Here is a 25182-nt window from a genome sequence, read left to right as displayed (position 1 = left end):
GCGCTTGGGGGCCTGGCTTCAGCTCCCCAGCCCCTCGCGGTGGTTGATACGGACGGTACGTCTCGGCTATGCGATTCAGTTCGCCAAAGCTCCGCCCAGGTACAGAGGTGTCCTTCACACTCGTGTCCACTCAGACACCCACGCCGCTGTCCTGCGTGCAGAGGTCGCAGTCCTACTGGCGAAGGATGCGATCGAGCTTGTCCCTCCAGCCGAGATGAGGTCAGGGTTTTACAGTCCCTACTTCATCGTGCCCAAAAAGAGTGGTGGGTTAAGACCCATCCTGGATCTCAGAGTCCTGAATCGGTCCCTTCTCAGGCTGCCGTTCAAGATGCTCACGACGAAGCGCATGCTCACATGCATTCGTCCCCAGGATTGGTTTGCAGCCATCGACCTGAAGGACGCGTACTTCCATGTCTCGATTCTTCCTCGCCACAGGCCCTTTCTTCGGTTTGCGTTCGAGGGTCGAGCATACCAGTACAAAGTTCTCCCATTCGGCCTGTCCCTCTCTCCTCACGTTTTCACCAAGGTTGCGGAAGCGGCCCTGGCCCCTCTTTGGCTGTCAGGTTTCCGCATCCTCAACTATCTCGACGACTGGCTTCTGATAGCCCACTCTCGAGAGGTGCTATGCGACCAGAGGGACCTGGTGCTTCAGCACCTCAGCCGCCTGGGCCTTCAGGTCAACCGAGAAAAGAGCAAACTCTCCCCAGTGCAGAGGATCTCTTTTCTCGGTGTGGAGCTGGACTCGGTCTCCATGACAGCCCGTCTCACCAACGAGCGCGCTCAGTCGGTGCTGAGATGTCTAGATTTATTCAGGCACAAGACAGCGGTTCCTCTAAAAACTTTTCAGAGGCTCCTGGGGCATATGGCAGCTGCGGCCGCGGTAACGCCGCTGGGCTTGCTTCATATGAGACCGCTTCAGCACTGGCTACACGACCGAGTCCCGAGACGGGCATGGCACCGTGGCACACTCCGGATTGGCGTTTCCCCGCAGTGTCGCCGCCTATTCAGCCCGTGGTCAGACCCTGCCTTTCTCCAGGCCGGAGTACCCCTGGGGCAGGTGTCCAGGCACATCGTGGTTTACACGGATGCCTCCACCACGGGTTGGGGTGCTGTGTGCAACGGGCAAGCAGCTTCGGGCTCCTGGACAGGACCTCGACTGCAGTGGCACATCAATTGCCTCGAGTTGCTGGCTGTGCTTCTGGCCCTTCGTCGCTTCCGACCGACGTTGCGTCAGAAGCACGTACTTGTGCGTACCGACAGCACTGCGACTGTGGCTTATATCAACCGCCAGGGCGGCCTCCGCTCTCGTCGCATGTCACAACTCGCCCGCCGTCTGCTCCTCTGGAGTCAAACGTGGCTGAAATCGCTACGTGCCATTCACATTCCGGGGGAACTCAACCGTGCAGCCGATCAGCTCTCACGGCAGTCCACCCTCCCTGGAGAATGGCGACTCCACCCCGAGACAGTCCAGCTGATTTGGAGGCATTTCGGGGAGGCCCAGATAGATCTGTTTGCCTCCCCCGAATCCTCCCACTGCCAGCAGTTCTTCTCCCTCAATGAGGCATCCCTCAGCAGGGACGCTCTGGCCCACAGCTGGCCTCCGGGGCCCAAGTACGCCTTTCCCCCAGTGAGCCTCCTTGCACAGACCCTGTGCAAGATCAGGGAGGACGAGGAGCAGGTTCTCCTGGTCGCCCCATACTGGCCTGCCAGGACCTGGTTCCCAGAACTCAATTCCCTCGCGGCAGCCCCTCCCTGGAAAATCCCCTTGAGGAAGGACCTTCTTTCTCAGGGGATGGGCACTATCTGGCACCCACGTCCCGATCTATGGAACTTGCACGTCTGGCTCCTGGACGGGACGCTTCAGACCTCGCCGGCCTTCCACAGGCCGTGGTAGAAACCATCACTCAGTCTCGAGCCCCCTCTACAAGGCAGGCGTACGCACTGAGGTGGGGTCTATTCGTTGACTGGTGTTCCTCACGAGAACAGGACCCACAGAGATGCACGATTGCAGTAGTGCTTTCCTTCCTGCAAGAGAAGTTGGAGCGCAGGCTGTCCCCTTCGATTCTCAAAGTGTATGTTGCCGCTATTGCCGCACATCACGATGCAGTGGATGGATCATCCCTAGGGAAGCACCCTCTGGTCGTGAGATTCCTCAGAGGCGCTAGGAGGATCAATCCTCCCAGACCGCGCCTCGTTCCCTCTTGGGACCTCTCCGTCGCCTTCCAGGGCCTGCGGGGACCTCCCTTCGAGCCCCTCGCCTCAGTTGAGCTTAAGTTTCTGTCATTGAAGACAGCGCTCCTGACTGCGTTGGCCTCCATCAAGAGGGTGGGGGATCTGCAAGCTTCTCTGTCGACGAAGCGTGCCTGGAGTTCGGGCCCGGCGATTCTCACGTCATCCTGAGACCCCGGCCCGGCTATGTGCCCAAGGTTCCCACCACGCCTTTCCGCGATCAGGTGGTGAACCTGCAAGCTCTGCCCTTGGAGGAGGCAGACCCAGCTATAGCATCGTTGTGTCCAGTCCGTGCTCTGCGCACTTACGTAGACTGCACTCGGCACTTCAGACGCTCTGAGCAGCTCTTTGTCTGCTTCGGAGGTCAGCAGAAAGGGAATGCTGTCTCCAAACAGAGGTTGGCGCATTGGGTGGTAGAAGCCATCTCCCTGTCTTACTTGTATCAGGGAGAGCCTTGCCCCTTAGGCTTGCATGCCCACTCCACACGGAGTGTTGCATCTTCCTACGCGTTGGCACATGGCGCCTCATTAGCGGACATCTGCAGAGCTGCCGGCTGGGCGACACCTTTGCCAGGTTTTACAACCTTCGCTTAGAGGCCGTGTCCTCCCGAGTTCTGACAGGTGACCGGGAGGACGGCTAGTGTCGGCTTGCTGCGCCATTCCCACGTGGATCCGTGCGCTATCTCCCAGCTTGTTCCCTCCGGCGAACCTGGGTCCTCCATGCCCCACAGTCCGGGCTAGACGCAGAGTAGCTCTTGACTGTGCTCCTGCCGGGTCTCCTTCGCCCCGCAGGTTGTGGCTATTTTTCTCTATATTTTTCCAGGGGTCAACCAGAAGGCCTCTGTTTCCCTCGTATATCCCTAAAACCCCCTTATGGATATATTGAATTTCTTATTTTCACATGGACAGAATTCATGTCTCCGCCCCCCCAACCCCTGCTTCAGTTTCTGGCATCCCTGGGGACCCCCCTTCTCGGGCCCCAGGGCGTTGGGAAGGTTACGTTAACGTCCGCCTGTTGACACGTCCGCCTGCCGGCACGTGGTCGTTGCGTAACGCGGCGCAGGGACGTGGCTTGTTCCATAGGGTCAGTTCCCATGTAACGTCGAAGTGATTCGACTGAAGGGGAACGTCTAGGTTACGTAGGTAACCCTCGTTCCCTGAAGGAGGGAACGGAGACGTTACATCCCCTGCCACGTCCCTGTCGTCGCGCTGACGCCGGCTCAACCCGGCTCCTCAGCGAAGAACCTGTCTGACTGGCGCATGACGTCGCTATTTATACCCGTATGTACGGGGCGTGGCGCATCATGCAAATGCCACTCGCCAATTTTCATTGGCCTTTTGTATAAGGCTCAGATATGATTGGATTCTAAGCGAATTCCCATGTAACGTCTCCGTTCCCTCCTTCAGGGAACGAGGGTTACCTACGTAACCTAGACGTTTTGCCGCGTGAAGGCGGTTCAATGCTTTGGACAGCGTATGGTTGAGTTGTGATTTTCCACCAATTTGGGGCACCTTTCTTATGGAAATCAAGGATGATTTCATGGGAAATGGCAAACTGGTGTAGCGTTTGGCTAATAAGCTAAAGCTACTAAGGATGTACCGGTGCCCCGTCCTCCGAGCAGAATCCACATTCGGCCGTAATCGGAGGTTACTACTAACGTTCGATTGTGTCTCATAGGGAGTTTGGCGCAGGGCCTCAATGGAAAACAGGCCCTCGGCAGCTGAAACAAAAGACGAAGAATGCATCCACATGCACATGAATCAGGAGTGTTAAATAAAGAAACCCCGCAAGATGACGAGGTGGTCCAGTGGTTAAGGCGGTGGAAGGCTAATACATTGTGCTCGACACGCATTGGAAGCTTTAGCGCCACTGAGAGCCCACCGGACCAGACAGGACCAACCTGTTTACGATGGGTAACGGTGATCTGTAATTGCGCTGCAGTTTAACGATACCTGTCTTGAGAACATATTGACAAAACAACAAGCCTTCTGGCTCTGGCGCTCTATCATCAGTAGACAGCTTTTTGGCGAGGAAAAAAAACCCTAAACGAAACAAGGCTATATTTCTCAACAAAACTCTAAGCCTCCAGAGAGGCTAGCAAAAATTGCCAAAGCTAACTGTATTTCAAGTCATCCTGGCGGGGTATTGGGTAAAGTTTTCAACCAGCAATGATCGCGCCTCGGATAAACCTCATAGGCTACAATATTGCCTCTGCGAAAGAATGCCAGCAACGGTCGTGACCTTTTCGTGCACCTACGTGAATGTGAACCGACAAGGTGGCAGCAAGCTTTAAACATGACGCACAAACAGTCTCCTGGCACGGGTTGCTGCACCGTGTTTCCACGGAACAGATTAGAGGTGTGTAAAAGACGGCTCATTCACTATTCCCTCTGTGCTCAAAACAGCCTGCTGAAAGCACGGCAGCAGCAGCTGAAAAGGTCCGCAGCATGGCCTGTCTCGGTCAGCAAGGGGACGGGGTGGCCGAGTGGTTAAAGCGATGGACTGCTAATCCATTGTGCTCTGTGCAATGGTTGGAATCCCATTCTTGTCGTTCGGTTCCTTTAGCACTGGACCTTAATCCAGGTCCTGGGGACCCCATGCTAAACTTTTTGTGTGTCCTCCTTATCTAACACACTCAGTTCAGTTCTTAGAGTTCTCTACTAATGAACTGATGATCTGAATCAGGAGTGCTAAATAGAAAATGCCACGTAAAATGACAAGGTGGCCGAGTGGTTAAGGCGATGGACTGCTAATCCATTGTGCTCTGCACGCGTGGGTTAGAATCCCATCCTCGTCGTTCGGCTACTTTAGCAGTAGTCCTGGGGACCCCACTCTGCACTTTTTGAGTGTCCTCCTTATCTGACACACTCAGTTCAGTTCACTGAGTGCTCTACTAATGAGCTGATGGTCTGAATCGGGAGTGTTAAATAAAAGGACCACGGAAAGTGACGAGGTGGTCGAGTGGTTAAGGCGATGCAAGGCTAATCCGTTGTGCTCGGCACATCTTGGTTTGTGTGGGTTTGAATCCCATCCTCTTCATTTGATGATTTAGCACCATTGAGAGCCCACCGGAACAGACAGGCCCAACCTGTTTACGATGGGTAGCGGTGAGCTGTAATTGTGCTGTAGTTTAACGATACCTGCAGCGAAGTCTTGAGAACATATTGACAAAACAACAAATCTTCTGGCTCCGGCACGCTATGATCTGTAGACACCTCTTTGACGAGGACCAACAACCAGCCACTCCAACAAAACGAAGCAAAACTATCTTTTTCAAGAAGCGTCCAGAGAGACCGGCAAAAACTGTCGAAGCTGACTGTATTTCAAATCATCCCGATGGGATATCGGGGAAAGTTTTCAACCATCAATGATCACACCTCAGATAAACCACACAAGCTACAACATTGCCTCTGCGATAGAATACTGGTGACGGTCGTGACCTTTTCGTGCACCTACGTGGATGTGAACCGACAAGGTGGTAGCAAGCTGGATGAGCCCCAGAGACAGATCATCAGTGAAGACCTCTTCACCTAGACGGCCATCGACGCAAGACTGTGAAAACCAGATCCTCTCCAATCTGACACTGTGACAACATGGAACTTTTGCATCTACATTAATATTAGTCTGTTTGTTCTTATTCTGAGGTCACCGTAGCCGCCAGATCCATTCTGTATTCCGATCAGATGGTCACTGCAGTCCCCCGGATCCAGTCCGTACCAAGAGCAGATGGTGGATCAGCACCTTCAGCCGAATGTCAGCGGATACCATGTCAACTAGATGAGCCCCAGAGACAGATCATCAGTAAAGAATGAATCCACATGCCACAGCAAACTCGAGCTGGTGAAAATGTTCATCAAACACCCGCCGCTGACTTCTTTTAAAACAAGCCAGCTTATTGAAGGTGCACAGGATAAACGCCCTGAGAAAGCTGTGCCTCGCAACCCTAAGAACGGCATAGGCGTTAGTGGACACCTGACGTGCGTGCAAAACACCGGCATTTCACACGTCCCTGGGTGGGCTCGAACCACCAACCTTTCGGTTAACAGCCGAACGCGCTAAAGAAAGAGAGCCAACAGAGGCGCCCAACGTGGGGCTCGAACCCACGAACCTGAGATTAAGAGTCTCACGCTCTACCGTCTGAGCTAGTCGGGCTGGTTATAGTTTCTTTTACCGGGTCGGAGGCAGTTTTCATCGGCTCCCAAATGACACAGGTGAAACGGAGGCTCTCGCGTTGTGCGAGACTGTCGAGCCGTCCCGTGGGTAGGGCTTAGAGCACGCTTAGAGTTTTCTTCTGTCAGTTTTGACCCAATCTGTTTTTGGGAAACCCAGCAGTGCAGGCCAACAACATGTTCTGTCATGCCGCGTGAAGGCGGTTCAATGCATTGGATAGCGTATGGTTGAGATGTGATTTTCCACCAATTTGGGGAACCTTTCTTATGGTAATCAAGGATAAATCTATATAAGGATAAGGATAAATCTTCTATTTTTCGGTGGTCTTTTGAGAACACTAGATTTATATGTCAATTCCAACATAACACCGACTGTTACGCAATTAATTAATTAATAGTTAATAGTTACGCCTCCAACATTTGCATCGCCCAATCATCGGTAACGTCAGTACATCAGTAAAACAAGGCAAGCCACTGAAGGGACACGGTTAGCTTAATGCTAGCACTAGCCTGTTACATTGCAGTACAAAAGATATCACTTACCACATAAACAGAGAGATGACTGTGCTGATGATGGTGAATGATGGAGAAATAACTGCGCTGATGATGGCGAATGATTTACAGATCAAGAGTATCACCGAGATATCTAGATATCACTAGATATCACTAGATATCACTCTATAGAGACTGTGTCTGTTCCCCGAGCAAAAAAATACAAAAAACGCCTGAATCAAATCAAGACTAACAATTTAATTGATGTTCAACAAATAAAAAATATATATAATACAGAGAAACAATTGATAAAGCTTGGCTTATTGAATATCAGGTCCCTTTCTACGAAAGCACTTTTTGTAAATGATTTGATCACTGATCATAACCTAGATGTGCTCTGTTTGACAGAAACCTGGCTAAAACCAGACGATTACATTATTTTAAACGAGTCCACCCCCCAAGATTACTGTTATAAACATGAACCGCGTCTAAAAGGTAAAGGAGGAGGTGTTTCTACTATTTATAGCAGTATTCTCAATGTCTCTCAGAGAACGGGCTTCAATTATAACTCGTTTGAAGTTATGGTGCTTCATATAGCATTATCCAGAGAAACAAGTACTAATGATAAATCCCCTGTGACGTTTGTGCTAGCTACTGTATACAGGCCACCAGGGCACCATACAGACTTTATTAAAGAATTTGCTGATTTTCTATCCGAATTAGTGCTGGCCGCAGATAAAGTCTTAATAGTGGGTGATTTTAACATCCATGTTGATAATGAAAAAGATGCATTAGGAACAGCATTTATAGATATTTTGAACTCGATTGGGGTTAGACAACACGTGTCAGGTCCTACTCATTGCCGAAATCATACTCTAGATTTAATACTGTCACATGGAATTGATGTTAATGGCGTTGAAATTCTGCAGCAAAGCGATGATATCTCAGATCATTATCTAGTCTCTTGTATAATCCAGATAGCTAAAACTGTTAATTCAATTCCTTGCTACAAATACGGTAGAACCATCACTTCTACTACAAAAGACTGCTTTGTAAGTAATCTTCCTGACTTATCTGAATTCCTCAGCATATCCAATAGCTCAGAAAAACTTGATGATGTAATAGAAACTATGGACTCTCTCTTTTCTAGCACTTTAGATACAGTTGCTCCAGTGCGCCTAAAAAAGATTAAGAAAAACAGTGTAACACCGTGGTATAACGATCATACCCGCGCCCTAAAGAGAAAAGCACGAAAAATGGAACGCAGCTGGAGGAAAACAAAACTAGAGGTTTTTCGTACTGCTTGGCGTGAATGTAATTTATCTTATAGGAAAGCATTAAAAACTGCCAGATCGGATTACTTTTCATCTCTCTTAGAAGAAAACAAACATAACCCTAGGTATTTGTTCAATACTGTGGTTAAATTAACTAAAAATATAGCAGCAACAGGTTTAGACATTTCCCAAAAGCACAGCAGTAATGACTTTATGACGTACTTTACCTCCAAGATAGACACTATTAGAGATAAAATTGTAACCATACAGCCGCCCGCTACAGTATCGCATCAGATAGTGCGTTGTAGATCTCCTGAGGAACAATTCCATTCATTCTCTATTATAGGAGAGGAGGAATTGTATAAACTTGTTAAATCATCTAAACCCACAACATGTATGTTAGACCCTATTCCATCTAAGCTACTAAAGGAGGTACTTCCAGAAGTCGTAGATCCTCTTCTGAATATTATTAATTCGTCACTATCATTAGGATATGTCCCCAAAACCTTCAAAATAGCTGTTATTAAGCCACTCATTAAAAAACCACAACTTGACCCCTATGAATTAATTAACTACAGAACAATTTTGAATCTCCCTTTTCTGTCAAAGATACTAGAAAAGGTAGTATCCTCACAATTATGCTCCTTCTTAGAGAAAAATGGTATCTGCGAGGATTTCCAGTCAGGTTTTAGACCATATCATAGTACTGAGACTGCTCTAATTAGAGTAACAAATGACCTGCTATTGTCAAGCGATCGTGGTTGCATCTCTCTATTAGTGCTACTGGATCTTAGTGCTGCATTTGATACTATTGACCACAACATTCTTTTAAATAGACTTGAAAATTATGTAGGCATTAGTGGTAGTGCACTGGCATGGTTCAACTCGTACTTGTCTGACCGTCATCAGTTTGTGGCAATAAATGAAGAGGTATCATTTAGATCGCAAGAGCAGTATGGAGTACCTCAAGGCTCAGTGCTAGGGCCATTACTTTTTACGCTTTACATGTTACCCTTGGGAGATATCATCAGGAAACATGGTGTTAGCTTTCATTGTTACGCTGATGATACTCAGCTCTATATTTCTTCGCAGCCCGGCAAAACATATCCATTCGAAAAACTAACAGAATGCATAGCTGATATTAAAAACTGGATGGCGAATAACTTCTTACTGTTAAATTCTGAAAAAACAGAGGTATTAATTATTGGACCTAAAACCTCCACAAGTAATGACCTAAAACACAGTCTAATACTAGATGGCTGCTCTGTAAATTCGTCATCATCAGTTAGGAACCTAGGCGTCCTATTCGATAGCAATCTCTCCTTTGAAAGCCACATTTCTAGCATCTGCAAAACCGCATTTTTCCATCTTAAAAATATATCGAAATTACGACCTATGCTATCAATGTCAAATGCTGAAACATTAATTCATGCGTTCATGACCTCAAGGATAGATTATTGTAATGCTTTATTGGGTGGTTGTTCTGCACGCTTAATAAACAAACTCCAGCTGGTCCAAAATGCAGCAGCTAGAGTTCTTACTAGAACCAGAAAGTATGACCATATTAGCCCGGTTCTGTCAGCACTGCATTGGCTCCCTATTAAACATCGTATAGATTTTAAAATCTTGCTAATTACTTATAAAGCCCTCAATGGTTTAGCTCCTCAGTACTTGAACGAGCTCCTATCGTATTATAGTCCTTCACGTCCGCTGCGTTCTCAAAATTCTGGCAATTTGATAATACCTAGAATATCAAAATCAACTGCCGGCAGCAGATCATTTTCTTATCTAGCGCCTAAACTCTGGAACAATCTACCTAACACTGTTCGGGAGGCAGACACACTCTGTCAGTTTAAATCTAGATTAAAGACACATCTCTTTAACCTGGCTTACACATAAAATCATTAACACATTTCTATAATTCAAATCCGTTAAAGGATTGTTAGGCTGCATTAATTAGGTCAACCGGAACCGAAAACACCTCCCATAACACCTGATGCACTCGTTGCATCGTAAAAAGAATGGCATCTACGCTAATATTAGTCTGTTTCATTCTTATTCCGAGGTCACCGTAGCCACCAGACCCAGCCTGTATCCGGATCAGATGGTCACTCCAGTCCCCCGGATCCAGTCCGTACCCAGCTTAGATCGTGGATCACCACCTAGAGATGACTTCAATAGCTGTGGATGTCAACCAGATGAGCTCCAGAGACGGATCATCAATAAAGACCTCGCCAACCTTGACGGCCATCGGCGCTACACCACAGGATCCTGATGAGTTCTCTACAATCAGACATTGGTACAAACTGTTGTTTGGTCTGGCCAGAGGAGAACTGGTCCCCCGACTGAGCCTGGTTTCTCCCAAGGTTTTTTTCTCCATTTCTGTCACCTGTGGAGTTTTGGTTCCTTGCCGCTGTCGCCTCTGGCTTGCTTAGTTGGGGACATTTTCCAGCGATATCGTATACTATTTGAACTGAACTGACGATGATATCACTGAATTCATTGATGAACTGCCTTTAACTGAAAATTGATTGTTACAATAATGCGTTACTTACACACTATTGTGCTGTTTAAATACTGTGCAGTTGCTTTGACACAATCTGTATTGTAAAAGGCGCTATATAAATAAAGGTGACTTGACCGAGAAGCAGCTGAACTTGTGTGGTAAGAAGAGCTCCCTCTGCATTATAACTTTACACAGAGCACATGGATCACAGTAATGAGACTAAAATGTCTGCGATTCAAAACGGCAGATTCAACAAACCACATATTAAAAGCGGCTAGAGCTCCTAATTAAATATATATTTTTTATCAATGTGCCAGCTATAGAGATGAGCAGCTCTATGAAACAGCCAATCGGAGCAGAGCTCATTAATATTCATGAAGCTTCCAAAAAAGGCAATAACAGAGCATTTCATTCTAGGAACAAATCCTAGGGTTGCAAATGGTCCTGTAAAACCGTTTCTGGAGATTGTTTGCCCTTTCCTATGCCATATACCTTCTATGTAGACATCAAAAAACAAATTAAAATATTCTGTCAATGCATTTTATGGCAACTTTAAGTTGATAGAACCAGCTGACATCTTATCCTGACATTCTGAATCTCAAGGATGGTGACACCCACCAACAAAAATGTAAAATAAAATAAAAAGATTAAAAAAAGTAGTTTCATCAGATATACACCAATTATGAGCTAAACAGTCAATCGCAACTACTCACAAGGTTTTTGATCTGATATTTACAATTTTCAAAGACCACTCTGATCATACTCTCTTCTTCTATGCTGCATAAATGCCACACAGAACGTTCATCAATGGTGTGGACCATACGAAATAAACCATTACTCCACACCCGATTCACGCTGGAATCTGACGTGGAGATAAGTACTTGGCTGAATCCAGATCTCTTCTTGACATCCATAGTATAGTCTACAGCCCTTTACGTGACTGATTTGCAAATTGAATCAAAGCAATTAAGCAAGGAACGCGACAGAGTGCGCCTGACCCCGGATCGGGAGGTTGCGTGTTCCAATTATGTTGAGGTCAAGCGAACTGTTCTTGACTTTATGAGTGTAAAGGTTTGTGGTGTCTTGGGGTACAACGGTAGCTTGGCTAAATCCAGATCAGACGGTTGCATGTTCCAATCACATCAGTTGATCTCTTCTTGACATCCATAGTATAAAGTCTACAGCCCTTTACCGTGACTGATTTGCAAATTGAATCAAAGCAATTAAGCAAGGAACGCCGTCTTGTTTTCTCGACCTCGTGGCCGCGACAGAGTGCGCCTGACCCCGGATCGGGAGGTTGCGTGTTCCAATTATGTTGAGGTCAAGCGAACTGTTCTTGACTTTGTGAGTGTAAAGACTAGCGGATTTGCATAGTTTATCAAAGTGCTTTAGCATGAAACACTAAATAATTTTTCCGCTATCTTGTAGTGCAACGGTAGAGTGTCTGGCTCCAAATCACCTTGAGGTCAGACGATCTGTTTTTGATCTCCTGAGTATAAAGTCCAACATCAAGAGTGTTCCTTGAGCACCGTATATTTACTGAGTTGCATTCTGTGTCAAGGGCGTTAAGCAAAATACATCACCTCTGGGTTCAGGACCTCGTGGCGCAACGATAGCGCGTTTGACTCCAGATCAGAAGGTTGCGTGTTCAAATCACGTCGGGGTCACGTGATTTCTTGTTGACTTCTAATGTGAAAAGAAGTCCTGTCGTTGTGTGCTGCAGTGGTTTCCAATCCCACCGCTCTGTATGTCTCCCTTATTAAACACACCTGATTAAGATCATTAGCTAGTTAGGAGAGAGCTCCATGAGCTCATCTTGGTGTGTCAGAAAAAGGAGACAGACAAAAATGCAGGGCCGCGTCTTCCAGAGTCATCGTAAGCCTAAGTTGATTGCAACTCTATTGGTTTCAATGCGTCTACGTTGTATGAAGGATTGCAACGCTTTTGGGAAACACAGCCCAGAGCAGGGGGTCCCCAGGATCAGGATTGAAAATCACCAGTGTACTGTGATAGATTTGTATCTTGACCTGTTATTTTTATTAAGCCTGAGATCTCATGTAATAACCATTCCTGTCATTGTGTACTGTGACAGATCTGCCTCTTGACGTGTTGCTTTTGCATATCTTGCCCTGCAATCTCTGAAGAATTCGTGGAAACATCTACGTGCCGAATTCAAAAGCCAGCTCCTTCGAGCCGGAATCGAACCAGCGACCTAAGGATAGCCAATGTATCATCTACAGTCCTCCGCTCTACCAGCTGAGCTATCAAAGGCAGGGTGACAAAAGGTGGCTTAAGCAGGAAACACCAGATAGGTTTGTGGTGTCTTGGGGTACAGTGTTGCCAGATTGGAAATGTCCAAGTATCGTACCAGAAGCTCAAAATTATCGTATTTGGGAGAAAATTATCATATTTAAGTCAAACGTTCAAAATAAAGATCGGCTATTTATCTAGATGTTACAGCTATTCTCCTTTTCAGCACTCATTTTCTATACCTTATTGTAATGATAAAAACTAATTATCTTACCCGAGTCAAACGTTCAAAATACAGCTATTTATCTAGATGTTACAGCTATTTATCCTTTTCAGCACTCAATTTCTATACTTTATTTTTAAACTAACAACCTCAGTTTTGAAACAACTGACCTAAGTGCGACAGGAACGTTAACCTGTGCTCGTGAGAGAGAGCCATTCTCCATGATGATTGGTTGAGAAGACGTAAGATTGGATGCGTAACACCACGTTCACGTCTCCTCACAATCATGAAGGTAGACGTAGGATCCACACAACTACATCTTTGAGAATAGAAGCTCTATAATTACAACGACCATGGTGTCACAAAATTCAGAAATTATCGTACATTGTGGTATTATTGATCGTACATCGTACAGAGGTCAAAATTATGGTCCAAATACGATAATTATTGTACGTCTGGCAACACTGTTGGGGTACAACGGTAGCTTGGCTGAATCCAGATCAGACGGTTGCATGTTCCAATCACATCAGTTGATCTCTTCTTGACATCCATAGTATAAAGTCTACAGCCCTTTACCGTGACTGATTTGCAAATTGAATCCAAGCAATTAAGCAAGGAACGCCGACTTGTTTTCTCGACCTCGTGGCCGCGACAGAGTGCGCCTGACCCCGGATCGGGAGGTTGCGTGTTCCAATTATGTTGAGGTCAAGCGAACTGTTCTTGACTTTGTGAGTGTAAAGACTAGCGGATTTGCATAGTTTATCAAAGTGCTTTAGCATGAAACACTAAATAATTTTTCCGCTATCTTGTAGTGCAACGGTAGAGTGTCTGGCTCCAAATCACCTTGAGGTCAGACGATCTGTTTTTGATCTCCTGAGTATAAAGTCCAACATCAAGAGTGTTCCTTGAGCACCGTATATTTACTGAGTTGCATTCTGTGTCAAGGGGGTTAAGCAAAATACATCACCTCTGGGTTCAGGACCTCGTGGCGCAACGGTAGCGCGTCTGACTCCAGATCAGAAGGTTGCGTGTTCAAATCACGTCGGGGTCACGTGATTTCTTGTTGACTTCTAATGTGAAAAGAAGTCCTGTCGTTGTGTGCTGCAGTGGTTTCCAATCCCACCGCTCTGTATGTCTCCCTTACTAAACACACCTGATTAAGATCATTAGCTAGTTAGGAGAGAGCTCCATGAGCTCATCTGGGTGTGTCAGAAAAAGGAGACAGACAAAAATGCAGGGCCGCGTCTTCCAGAGTCATCGTAAGCCTAAGTTGATTGCAACTCTATTGGTTTCAATGCGTCTACGTTGTATGAAGGATTGCAACGCTTTTGGGAAACACAGCCCAGAGCAGGGGGTCCCCAGGATCAGGATTGAAAATCACCAGTGTACTGTGATAGATTTGTATCTTGACCTGTTATTTTTATTAAGCCTGAGATCTCATGTAATAACCATTCCTGTCTTTGTGTACTGTGACAGATCTGCCTCTTGACGTGTTACTTTTGCATATCTTGCCCTGCAATCTCTGAAGAAATCGTGGAAACATCTACGTGCCGAATTCAAAAGCCAGCTCCTTCGAGCCGGAATCGAACTAGCGACCTAAGGATAGCCAATGTATCATCTAGAGTCCTCCGCTCTACCAGCTGAGCTATCGAAGGCAGGATGACAAAAGGTGGCTTAAGCAGGAAACACCAGATAGGTTTGTGGTGTCTTGGGGTACAACGGTAGCGTGGCTGAATCCAGATCAGACGGTTGCATGTTCCAATCACATCAGTTGATCTCTTCTTGACATCCATAGTATAAAGTCTACAGCCCTTTACCGTGACTGATTTGCAAATTGAATCCAAGCAATTAAGCAAGGAACGCCGACTTGTTTTCTCGACCTCGTGGCCGCGACAGAGTGCGCCTGACCCCGGATCGGGAGGTTGCGTGTTCCAATTATGTTGAGGTCAAGCGAACTGTTCTTGACTTTGTGAGTGTAAAGACTAGCGGAATTGCATAGTTTATCAAAGTGCTTTAGCATGAAACACTAAATAATTTTTCCGCTATCTTGTAGTGCAACGGTAGAGTGTCTGGCTCCAAATCACCTTGAGGTCAGACGATCTGTTTTTGATCTCCTGAGTATAAAGTCCAACATCAAGAGTGTTCCTTGAGCACCGTATATTTACTGATTTGCATTCTGTGTCAAGGGGGTTAAGCAAAATACATCACCTCTGAGCTCAGGACTTCGTGGCGCAATGGTAGCGCGTCTGACTCCAGATCAGAAGGTTGCGTGTTCAAATCACGTCGGGGTCACGTGATTTCTTGTTGACTTCTAATGTGAAAAGAGGTCCTGTCGTTGTGTGCTGCAGTGGTTTCCAATCCCACCGCTCTGTATGTCTCCCTTATTAAACACACCTGATTCAGATCATTAGCTCGTTAGGAGAGAGCTCCATGAACTCATCTGGTTGTGTCAGAAAAAGGAGACAGACAAAATATGCAGGGCCGCGTTTTCCAGAGTTATCGTAACCCTAAGTTGATTGTAACTCTATTGGTTTCAATGCGTCTACGTTGTATTAAGGATTGCAATGCTTTTGGGAAACACAGCCCAGAGCAGGGGGTCACCTGCGGTGATGCACTTAAAAAAAAAAGCCCCTTAATTAATAGCGTTTTCATTGTGTTAGAATGACCATAAAACTGATATGACAGCTTGGATATGTTTTGTTTTTTAAAAATATTTATTCATTAGATTCATTTACATAATAATTGTCATGAAATACTTAAAAGTAAAGCACACAAATGTTCACTCTAAAAAAGTTAATGTCGGTCAAAATGTCTGGTATGATCAAGTTTACCAGACAAAATTTCATATAATTTTGGTGTTTATTATGCACTGTAACATGCATGCAAATTTTTGAGCTACATATATAGGCTAATAGGCTAGTTGACACTAGTTGATAAAATGTGTTGTTGTTATTATCATTATTATTATTTTGGTCAAACATTGGGAAATAAATTTGCGATATTATGTTTAATCGATAAGCAAGGAGGAGATATATTTTGCTGAGTATGCTATTGTCCTGGAATCATGGCTGGTTTTGTCCTGTCTAAAACCGCCAGTAGGTGGGAGCCCAACCCTGTCATAAATGAAAGATTAATTTAAAACACAGATTCATAAAATGTCGCCTTTTTTTTTTTTTTTTTTTTTACTGGATAAATTTTTGAGCCCTCGATTTTACCGGAAATACTATGTGTAGACTGCGTGCTGAGTTTTTAACTAAACCGTCCAGTCCAGTAGAAGGCGGAATATCGTCTTTTACGTTGAATACCCATTTACGAAATGGAAGCACTAGCCGTAGTCAATGCAGTGAGAAGAAAAGTTTTATCAATCAAACGCAATTTTCATCGTGGAAACTGTAATTCTTATCATTTGAGTGTGATTGACTCATTGCTTAACAATGTCCAAAGAATCGGTCAAGATAACCCAGAGAAAAACAGTGAACTCCTTGAAAGCCTAAGGATACTACAGACAGCCATGACTTCGAGGCATCAGCAAGCGCCTTCCACCGCTGCTCCGCTCATACGAACAGGTTTATTATTGATATACTATATAGTGCACAACTTGTTTTAAAGAATACGCATGGATTTCTAAAGTAATACTTTACTGTAGAACCTAGAAGATAAATTAATTTATGTATAATGGAGAGTAATACATCCAGTGGTCGAAATGGCTACAATTCCAGGGGCGTCGTAGTTGGGTGAAAAGGGGGACTAAATTACCAGGGCCCCAAGTGGGGGGAGGGCCCCTGAGGAGTGAAATTTTATTTTCCTTTAAATATAATTTTAAGATCACAATAAATGTTGTTAACTAATGTAAATCAGTGATGCGCGGGTCAATGTATAAACAACCCTAATCCGACCGACGTTTTCAACTAACGCAACTCGGACCGCAAAAAAAAAAAAAAAAAGAAAGAAAGAAAGAAACTATTGTACCCGACCCGCTTCCTGTCTAATATTTGTGACTGACACTAGCGATTATATGCGGCTATATGCGGTGGAGATGCGTTCACTGTCAAACATCATTTGGCATTAATTAGGTAATTTTGTCAAAATAAATGTTCTTGATTACAAGAAAAATACAGATTGTTCTTGTTGTGATTTATTTTGTCTTTCCTTTATGTCAGTGATTCTACGCGATTAAATATGATCAAGAATTATTTTATTTCGATCTACAGTGTAATAAGAGTTTAGAAAAAGATTAGCCTATAGCCATAAATAATATATATATATATAGGCCTATATATATATATAGACTACAAGCTTATTCCTTTTTTCTTAACTTTTAACTTCTTTTCAAAATTATCAAGAATATTAAATCAACTTAATAGGCTAGGTTAACGAATTTTCTTATACAAACATAATGAATGCAATTCAAAACAAAGTTTTTATAGATAAATTCAGGAATTATGAATATGACAAAATAATATTATTTTATATATATTAATTGTATAGCTATAATAGTTGTATCAAATGAATAAGGAAATTATAGTGCCTTGAATTTATTAAGTAATGTTTAATTTCGTTCGTTTCGCTCTCTGGAAATGTAAAGAAAAAATACAGTTTTTACTTGGAATTCGTTTTTAATCCCTGGTTTTAAACAAGCATATACATGAGATCATTTATATGTTATTGCTTGAATAAACGTTTAAAATAGTGCTAGAAATTTTATAATTAAGGAAATTAAACAGACCTAGGCATTTGAAAAGACATAGTGAAATGTGTCTAATAATTCCAAAAAGAAAGAGAAGCATTGGACGTAATCAAAATATTCGAGACATTTATTAGGAATACCATTTTCCAAAAGTCGTATTCAAATAAAATATATTCTAGATAAGCTTTACCGAATGATTGTTGTTAAAATGGGAAGAGACTTTTAATTAGCATAAAATGTGTTTCTGGATTAATTCACCAAACATATTGATATAAAAATCAAGATGTAAATAAACAGTTTTAGAACATTTAGCCTTATTTCTGAATATGTAGATCTAAACACAAAACATGTTACATATACAGGTCCTTATCCAAAAATTAGCATATTGTGATAAAGTTCATTATTTTCTGTAATGTAATAATAATTCATTACATTTATATAGCGCTTTTCTAGACACTCAAAGTGTACTGATAAACATTAGACTTTCATATATTTTAGATTCATTACACACAACTGAAGTAGTTCAAGCCTTTTATTGTTTTAATATTGATGATTTTGGGCATACAGCTCATAAAAACCCAAAATTCCTATCTCAAAAAATTAGCATATCATGAAAAGGTTCTCTAAACAAGCTATTAACCTAATCATCTGAATCAACTAATTAACTCTAAACACCTGCAAAAGATTCCTGAGGCTTTTAAAAACTCCCAGCCTGGTTCATTACTCAAAACCGCAATCATGGGTAAGACATCCGACCTGACTGCTGCCCAGAAGGCCATCATTGACACCCTCAAGCAAGAGGGTTAGACAGAGAAAGAAATTTCTGAACGAATAGGCTGTTCCCATAGTGCTGTATCAAGGCACCTCATTGGGAAGTCTGTGGGAAGGAAAAAGTGTGGCAGAAAACGCTGCACAACGAGAAGAGGTGACCGGACTCTGAGGAAGATTGTGGAGAAGGACCGATTCCAGACCTTGGGGGACCTGCGGAAGCAGTGGACTGAGTCTGGAGTAGAAACATCCAGAGCCACCGTGTACAGGCGTGTGCAGGAAATGGGCTACAGGTGCCGCATTCCCCAGGTCAAGCCACTTTTGAACCAGAAACAGCGGCAGAAGCGCCTGACCTGGGCTACAGAGAATCAGCACTGGACTGTTGCTCAAATTTTGCATGTCACTCGGAAATCAAGGTGCCAGAGTCTGGAGGAAGACTGGGGAGAGGGAAATGCCAAAATGCCTGAAGTCCAGTGTCAAGTACCCACAGTCAGTGATGGTCTGGGGTGCCATGTCAGCTGCTGGTGTTGGTCCATTGTGTTTTATCAAGGGCAGGGTTAATGCAGCTAGCTATCAGGAGATTTTGGAGCACTTCATGCTTCCATCTGCTGAAAAGCTTTATGGAGATGAAGATTTCATTTTTCAGCACGACCTGGCACCTGCTCACAGTGCCAAAACCACTGGTAAATGGTTTACTGACCATGGTATTACTGTGCTCAATTGGCCTGCCAACTCTCCTGACCTGAACCCTATAGAGAATCTGTGGGATATTGTGAAGAGAAAGTTGAGAGACGCAAGACCCAACACTCTGGATGAGCTTAAGGCCGCTATCGAAGCATCCTGGGCCTCCATAACACCTCAGCAGTGCCACAGGCTGATTGCCTCCATGCCACGCCGCATTGAAGCAGTCATTTCTGCAAAAGGATTCCCGACCAAGTATTGAGTGCATAACTGAACATAATTATTTGAAGGTTGACTTTTTTTGTATTAAAACACTTTTCTTTTATTGGTCGGATGAAATATGCAAATTTTTTGAGATAGGAATTTTGGGTTTTCATGAGCTGTATGCCCAAAATCATCAATATTAAAACAATAAAAGGCTTGAACTACTTCAGTTGTGTGTAATGAATCTAAAATATATGAAAGTCTAATGTTTATCAGTACATTACAGAAAATAATGAACTTTATCACAATATGCTAATTTTTGGAAAAGGACCTGTAGTTATATTTTAATAAAAATCAGTAATTTGCCATCTTTACGTGAAATATTTAGCATTTTTCCTGGTATCTTCAACTCAAGACGTGAAACAACACATCAGACAAACTTTATTTCAAGGTTAGTCTTTTTCTTTAAAAAAACAAAACAAAAAAACAATTACTTTAACACACACATTTAATAAATATATACAAACTATATATTGTCCAAATACTTTCAAACCTTTTAATTAAAAAAAATCTAGTACTTGTTTAATTCTCCATAAGCTGAGCAACAGCTGCGCTAAATTAAAGTGTTTGAATTTAGCTATTATATATAATATATAATATATTATTGATTTATTCATATAGTTTACAAGTGTTTTAATGCATTTTGTCTCTTTAAAGATGTTCCTCTGTTTCGAACAAAGTCCCTGATGTTCTGAGGCGTTCGACTATGCAAGATACGTCTCTCTGCTTTTTTGCAGGAATGACATTCCTTCAGTGTGACGAGATGGCCCTTCAGTATATGGGTTTTGAAGTGCCTGAATACTGCTTGCTCCTCCAGTTTGGTCCAAGGCCTTTTTACAAAGCCTGTCCTGATACACGCTGAAAAGAACCAAACAAAAACAAGATCAAATGTCGAAAAAAAGATATGAGAATATGAAAAATGTCATTATAGACTTCTTATCTGGATCTAGCCAATTATGGGTTTTGAAAAATAAACAAAATTGTTTAGTGTCATTTCAAACGGTTAAAACTTTCACTTTCACTACATACCAGAAGTGTCATCTTGCTCAGGCTCATCTTCACACGAGTCTTCACTGTCACTACTGTTGTTCATTTCTGCAAATTCTACATGAGGGAGACAAATGCCATAAAATATGAAATCAGAGGCTGAATTTTATTTTGGAAAATGGGTGAACTTACCCCCATTTTTTTTAGGGTATGTCTAAAAACTCCCAACTCATTTTCTTCTCCAACATCGCTGTTTCCCCCCATTTTTTTGTAAAGGGAGTTTGATCTTCTTTGCATGTTCACTTTGTAAACAATGGGTCTGTACTTTTGTAGCAGTGTAGGGTGATTTTGAAGTTGGAGGAGAAAATAAGATGGGAATTTTTCGACATCATGAGTGCACAGTGCACGGCAGAGATAGACAAGACGAACATTTGATGTTAAAAAGTACATAAATGTTAATTTTTTTAGGAAATGACAGATCCTTCTTTCTCAGCTGGGATTGTTTAGAGTCATTTGAAGCTGCATTTGAAATGCATTTTGGACACACACAGACACCATTGAAGACCACTATATGGAGATAATTCCTGAAATGTTTTCCTCAAAAAACATAATTTCTTCACGACTAAAGAAAGAAAGACATGAACATCTTGGATGACAACTGGGTGAGTAAATTATCTGTAAATATTTGTTCTGGAAGTGAACTACTCCTTTAAATATTATAAAAATGTAAATACCTTGGATTTCATCGAGAGATCATCCTTGAAGTTCTGTAATGTTGCCTCTTTCTAATGCTAGAAGCATTGTGGAAAGTTTTGCGGTTGGAAGGGTTGCAGCTGGCAGTCTATAAAACTTTCGATGAACTCTTATATCATGCCCCAAATAATCAGCAAGCTGGTCCATTTGATTATTTTTCAGATTTAGTATCTGTGATGTTGTCGCCACTTGTTTTCGTAGTTGAGTTGACCTCAGGTATTCGGGATGCCTGGCTCCAGATTCCTGTGCAAACTTTCGAATACAGTCATGACCTCTGAAAAATGACAGACTTTTTGGTACTGCAAACAAGAATCCATTGTCATCAAAGACCTTGCAATCTTTTCTCTTTTCTACAAGCAGCTGGAGTGCTTTTACAAGATCTGATGTCAACAAAACAGCAACTTTTCTGTCTTTTTTCCCCTTGAATTCAACCCTACTTAAGTAGGAACATAGTCGTTTTTCAAAGTTTGACAGTCCGAATTCAGGAAGAACTGGTGAGGCATCCCTTTCAAGAAAATGTTTCAACTGCATTTTGGAAACTTCTCCAGGCTGTCGTCGATTGAAAAGAATGACTCTAGTGAGAGTGACTCTGGCAAGGTCAGAATAGTTCTGAATTGTAGAAGATTTTTCTAGGTTTTTGTAGGCTGAATCCGAAGCACTTTCAAGATGTTTAATCAACTTTTGCATGTCTTTGGTCAGCGGCAGATTCACTTTCTTCTTGTATTTCTTTTCTTTTGCAGACATCCTTGCAGTGCAAGACACACACTCTGTCCACTTTGCCCGGTACAGTGTTTGGAATTGTTCTGTACAGTCGCTGAGCTCCTTATTTCCAGCAATGATTGCATTGCCCCGGATGATGGAGCTGACTTGCAGTAAGTGCCGTCCGATCTTTAATGCTAAACTTGGTGCTCTAAATGTCTTTTCATCCTTGCTAAATCCTGCTAGCTCTTTTGCAGCTTGAACAGCAGCCATAAAATTCTCTGGCTTTATGGCATCCTCCAAGGTGGTAATGGAAGTGTTCTTTTGAATGCTTATCAAAAATCTGCCAAGGTCACAAATGTTTTGGCGTATATATCCATGCCTTGATAAGTCACGTCCATGTTTATTGTAGAGAGATTGGGCAAACTGTAAAAGACATGGGTCATGTTGAACCACACTTACAATTTCATCATCTCTCATTCTTCTGATGAGTTTTAAGACGTCATCCGATACGGTACCTGAAAATGCAGCCTTGGCCACTGCAGCAAGACCCAGTACTCTCTTTGTGCACTGATCATTTTCGTGACGTTCTCTTTTGGCTGAGCATGTTTTCATGTGCCTCCAGAGTTCCTCACGAACAAACATCCCATGGCAATAAAGACAGTACTCATACTTGTTGGAGTCCTGTTTTACAGAAAAACGTTTTACTTTCAGGACACCCGTTCCTTTCTTCAGGACATCGTTGTTGTGCATGAAGTTGCCTTTGTTTCGCAATGCCTGGAGCAATTCCTTTCTTTTTCTGGAGTGAGCTGGGAAACTGAGTGCTTGTGCAATTTCCGCGTCTTCATTTTCATGCACTTTAAAATGGCGAGCTATTTTGTTTTGTGCTTTTCCACAAACAAAACAAAAATTTTGACCACCTTTGGATACAGTGGTTATGTCATGCGAAAACGAGACTGAATCACTTGGTGTATCCCTTGCTTCAGTAACACTATTGGGGCTTGAGTCGTTCGAAGAGGACAGATTCTGAATAAATGAATCTTCTGGTGTACCATTTAGGCTGGATGAATCCAGAGAGCTCTCTGTAATGTTGTCTGAGTTCAAGTCAGATCCTGATTCAGGCACAAACTCTTCACCTGACATCAATTCTTCTTTACTGCTTTCAGGTAAGTCCTGTAAAAAATAAATTGCAGGCAGCATTATTAGTTTAATCTTTTACTATTAGTGACGGACTGTGTACATGTGCGAGTACTTTTCAGAAATTTAGTTTAGAATTTTTTTAAATATTCCACAGGTAGGTGCCTAAATAATTTTACATTTTTCTCCTGAAAAAATATCCTGGATTCTACCAATCAAAATAATGACCGTTTATGCTGAAGTCTTGAAAGCACTAATCTGTCATGTCTGTCTAATCCAGGGGTGCTCAACCCTGTTCCTGGAGATCTACCTTCCTGCAGAGTTTAGTTCCAACCCTGATCAAACACACCAGTCTGTAATTATCAGATTCTCCTTCAGATCCTAATTATTTGGTTCAGGTGTGTTTGATCAGGGTTGGAGCTGAACTCTGCAGGAAAATCCTATTAGTTTTACTTATGAACATTTTAACATTTACTTCAGAGAAGTCATTAAATGTCCAGCTAATTAGACAAATAGTAAAAATAGCTCACTAAAAGTTAATTATGTTAATTTACGCATATTGTATGAACAAATGTCAAAGAGATATATTTTTTAAAAGCTACATTATGCGCAATTTAAAATTTAGAAATTTAAAAAATTTGAAAATTGGTTTTGTTTGAGTTTAATAAATCTGGGCCCGTATTCACAAAACATTTTATCTTAGAACTAAGAGTTCTCCTAAACAGCAGTGAAAGTTTTTAGCTAAGAGTTTTCTCTTAAACCCTATTTACAAAGCTACTGAGACAAACATTTACTAAGGAATAGAGAGAAATCTTAAGCTAAGAGTAAGTATCGGGATTGACCTCGTTACTATGAATGATGTCAGCATGCTTATTAACTATGCGCACAGTGATTGGCTGATAGGGGAGGGGTTTCTGTCAGAGATATATTCATAGAAACATTGTATTGTCATATTCAAATAAAAGTGAAAAAAAGGTAGCCATATTCAAATAAAGATTTTAAAATGCAGGTTAAGTTTCACTAATTAAACAAGTATATGTTCAGATAATTGTCAGCGTCTTACAATTAGAGGACATACATATAAACAACCTTTTAATAAACAGAGTAGAAAAATCATGGCTGATAATAATACATGCAAACGTAAAAGAAAACCAAACTGGATGCAAGAACAGCTTTTTGTCCAACTTGCTAATGAAAACAAGGATATAATCAAAGGAAAATTTGTAGTTGAGATAACCTCCTAAACCAAAAAAAAAAAAGATGCGTGGGAAAACAAATGTGTGCAAATAAATGCAGCATGTTTCTAAACATGTGGGCAACAGCCTTTCCAGCCCTGCTGGAAAAATAAAACAACAACAACAACAACAACAAAAAAAAAAAAACAAAAAAAAAAAAACAATAGAAACCATCACAGAATTTAAAGTGTTTTTACTGGGTGAAATAGGATTTGTACTGGTTTTAATTAGGGTTGGGTACCGAAACCCATGTGACTGGTATGTACCGGACCGAAACAGAACGCGAATTTCGGTGCCCCATTTCGATGCCACTTAAGTGCCTGAACTGTCGATTGAAATATTTGTTTTCTGGTGCTATGATACGAATGTAGAAGCATTAATTCATCTACATGCATGATCGCTAGTTAAATATAAATACTGCATTCATGGGGTGTCAGAATGATCGGAAAAAATATTTCCTGAATGAGAAAACTCACATGAATGTCGGAAAGCTTTGATGATACAAATCCAAGACATCTTTGTAGTTACTATCCAGTTTCACATTTCGAACTAAAAGCACAAATCACCAGGAAATGAAACCATCCAAGAAGCGTGTGAATGTAGCAACTATAGTTACACTTGCTCTGACTGCAGCAGGTGGTTTTGCTGTTAGCTTAGCTAGCTACATTAAACACCGTTAACTTACAGATCTGGCCATTAAAAATGCGTCTATTTTCACGCGGCAGCCTGCAATTCGGCACGCGTGGGCACGCGTCCTACCGCAGTGGCTTTTTTTGATTTTTTTACAACGTTGTTGCACTTCATATAATATCCACCAGGTGGCGCAAG

At 42.7% G+C, this 25182-nt stretch overlaps 1 protein-coding gene, 6 non-coding genes and 1 pseudogene across 7 annotated transcripts in view; 4 read left to right on the top strand and 4 right to left on the bottom strand.

Moving 5' to 3' along the window:
- LOC141320326 (uncharacterized) overlaps window positions 1-25182 on the top strand; it is a 103129-nt gene that overhangs the window by 14138 nt on the left and 63809 nt on the right. The gene's annotated exons all lie outside the window — the stretch shown is intronic.
- On the bottom strand, window positions 4312-4452 carry LOC141284002 (U4 spliceosomal RNA). Its single transcript, XR_012338348.1, has one exon. It is a non-coding gene; the product is annotated as a U4 spliceosomal RNA (small nuclear RNA).
- LOC141285967 (U4 spliceosomal RNA) lies at window positions 5512-5651 on the bottom strand. The gene has a single exon (XR_012339095.1). It is a non-coding gene; the product is annotated as a U4 spliceosomal RNA (small nuclear RNA).
- Window positions 11418-11595, bottom strand: LOC141348656 (small nucleolar RNA U3; annotated as a pseudogene).
- Window positions 12266-12337, top strand: trnaw-cca (transfer RNA tryptophan (anticodon CCA)). Its single transcript has one exon. It is a non-coding gene; the product is annotated as a tRNA-Trp (tRNA).
- On the bottom strand, window positions 12855-12941 carry trnay-gua (transfer RNA tyrosine (anticodon GUA)). The gene is given in 2 exon segments: window positions 12855-12890; window positions 12905-12941. It is a non-coding gene; the product is annotated as a tRNA-Tyr (tRNA).
- Window positions 14123-14194, top strand: trnaw-cca (transfer RNA tryptophan (anticodon CCA)). The gene has a single exon. It is a non-coding gene; the product is annotated as a tRNA-Trp (tRNA).
- Window positions 15364-15435, top strand: trnaw-cca (transfer RNA tryptophan (anticodon CCA)). The gene has a single exon. It is a non-coding gene; the product is annotated as a tRNA-Trp (tRNA).

Source organism: Garra rufa, chromosome 1 (genome assembly GCF_049309525.1).
Source record: "Garra rufa chromosome 1, GarRuf1.0, whole genome shotgun sequence".
Lineage (NCBI taxonomy): Eukaryota > Metazoa > Chordata > Actinopteri > Cypriniformes > Cyprinidae > Garra > Garra rufa.
The sequence above is the reverse complement of the archived record's forward strand: the minus strand, read 5'-3'. Positions and strand labels throughout refer to the sequence as shown.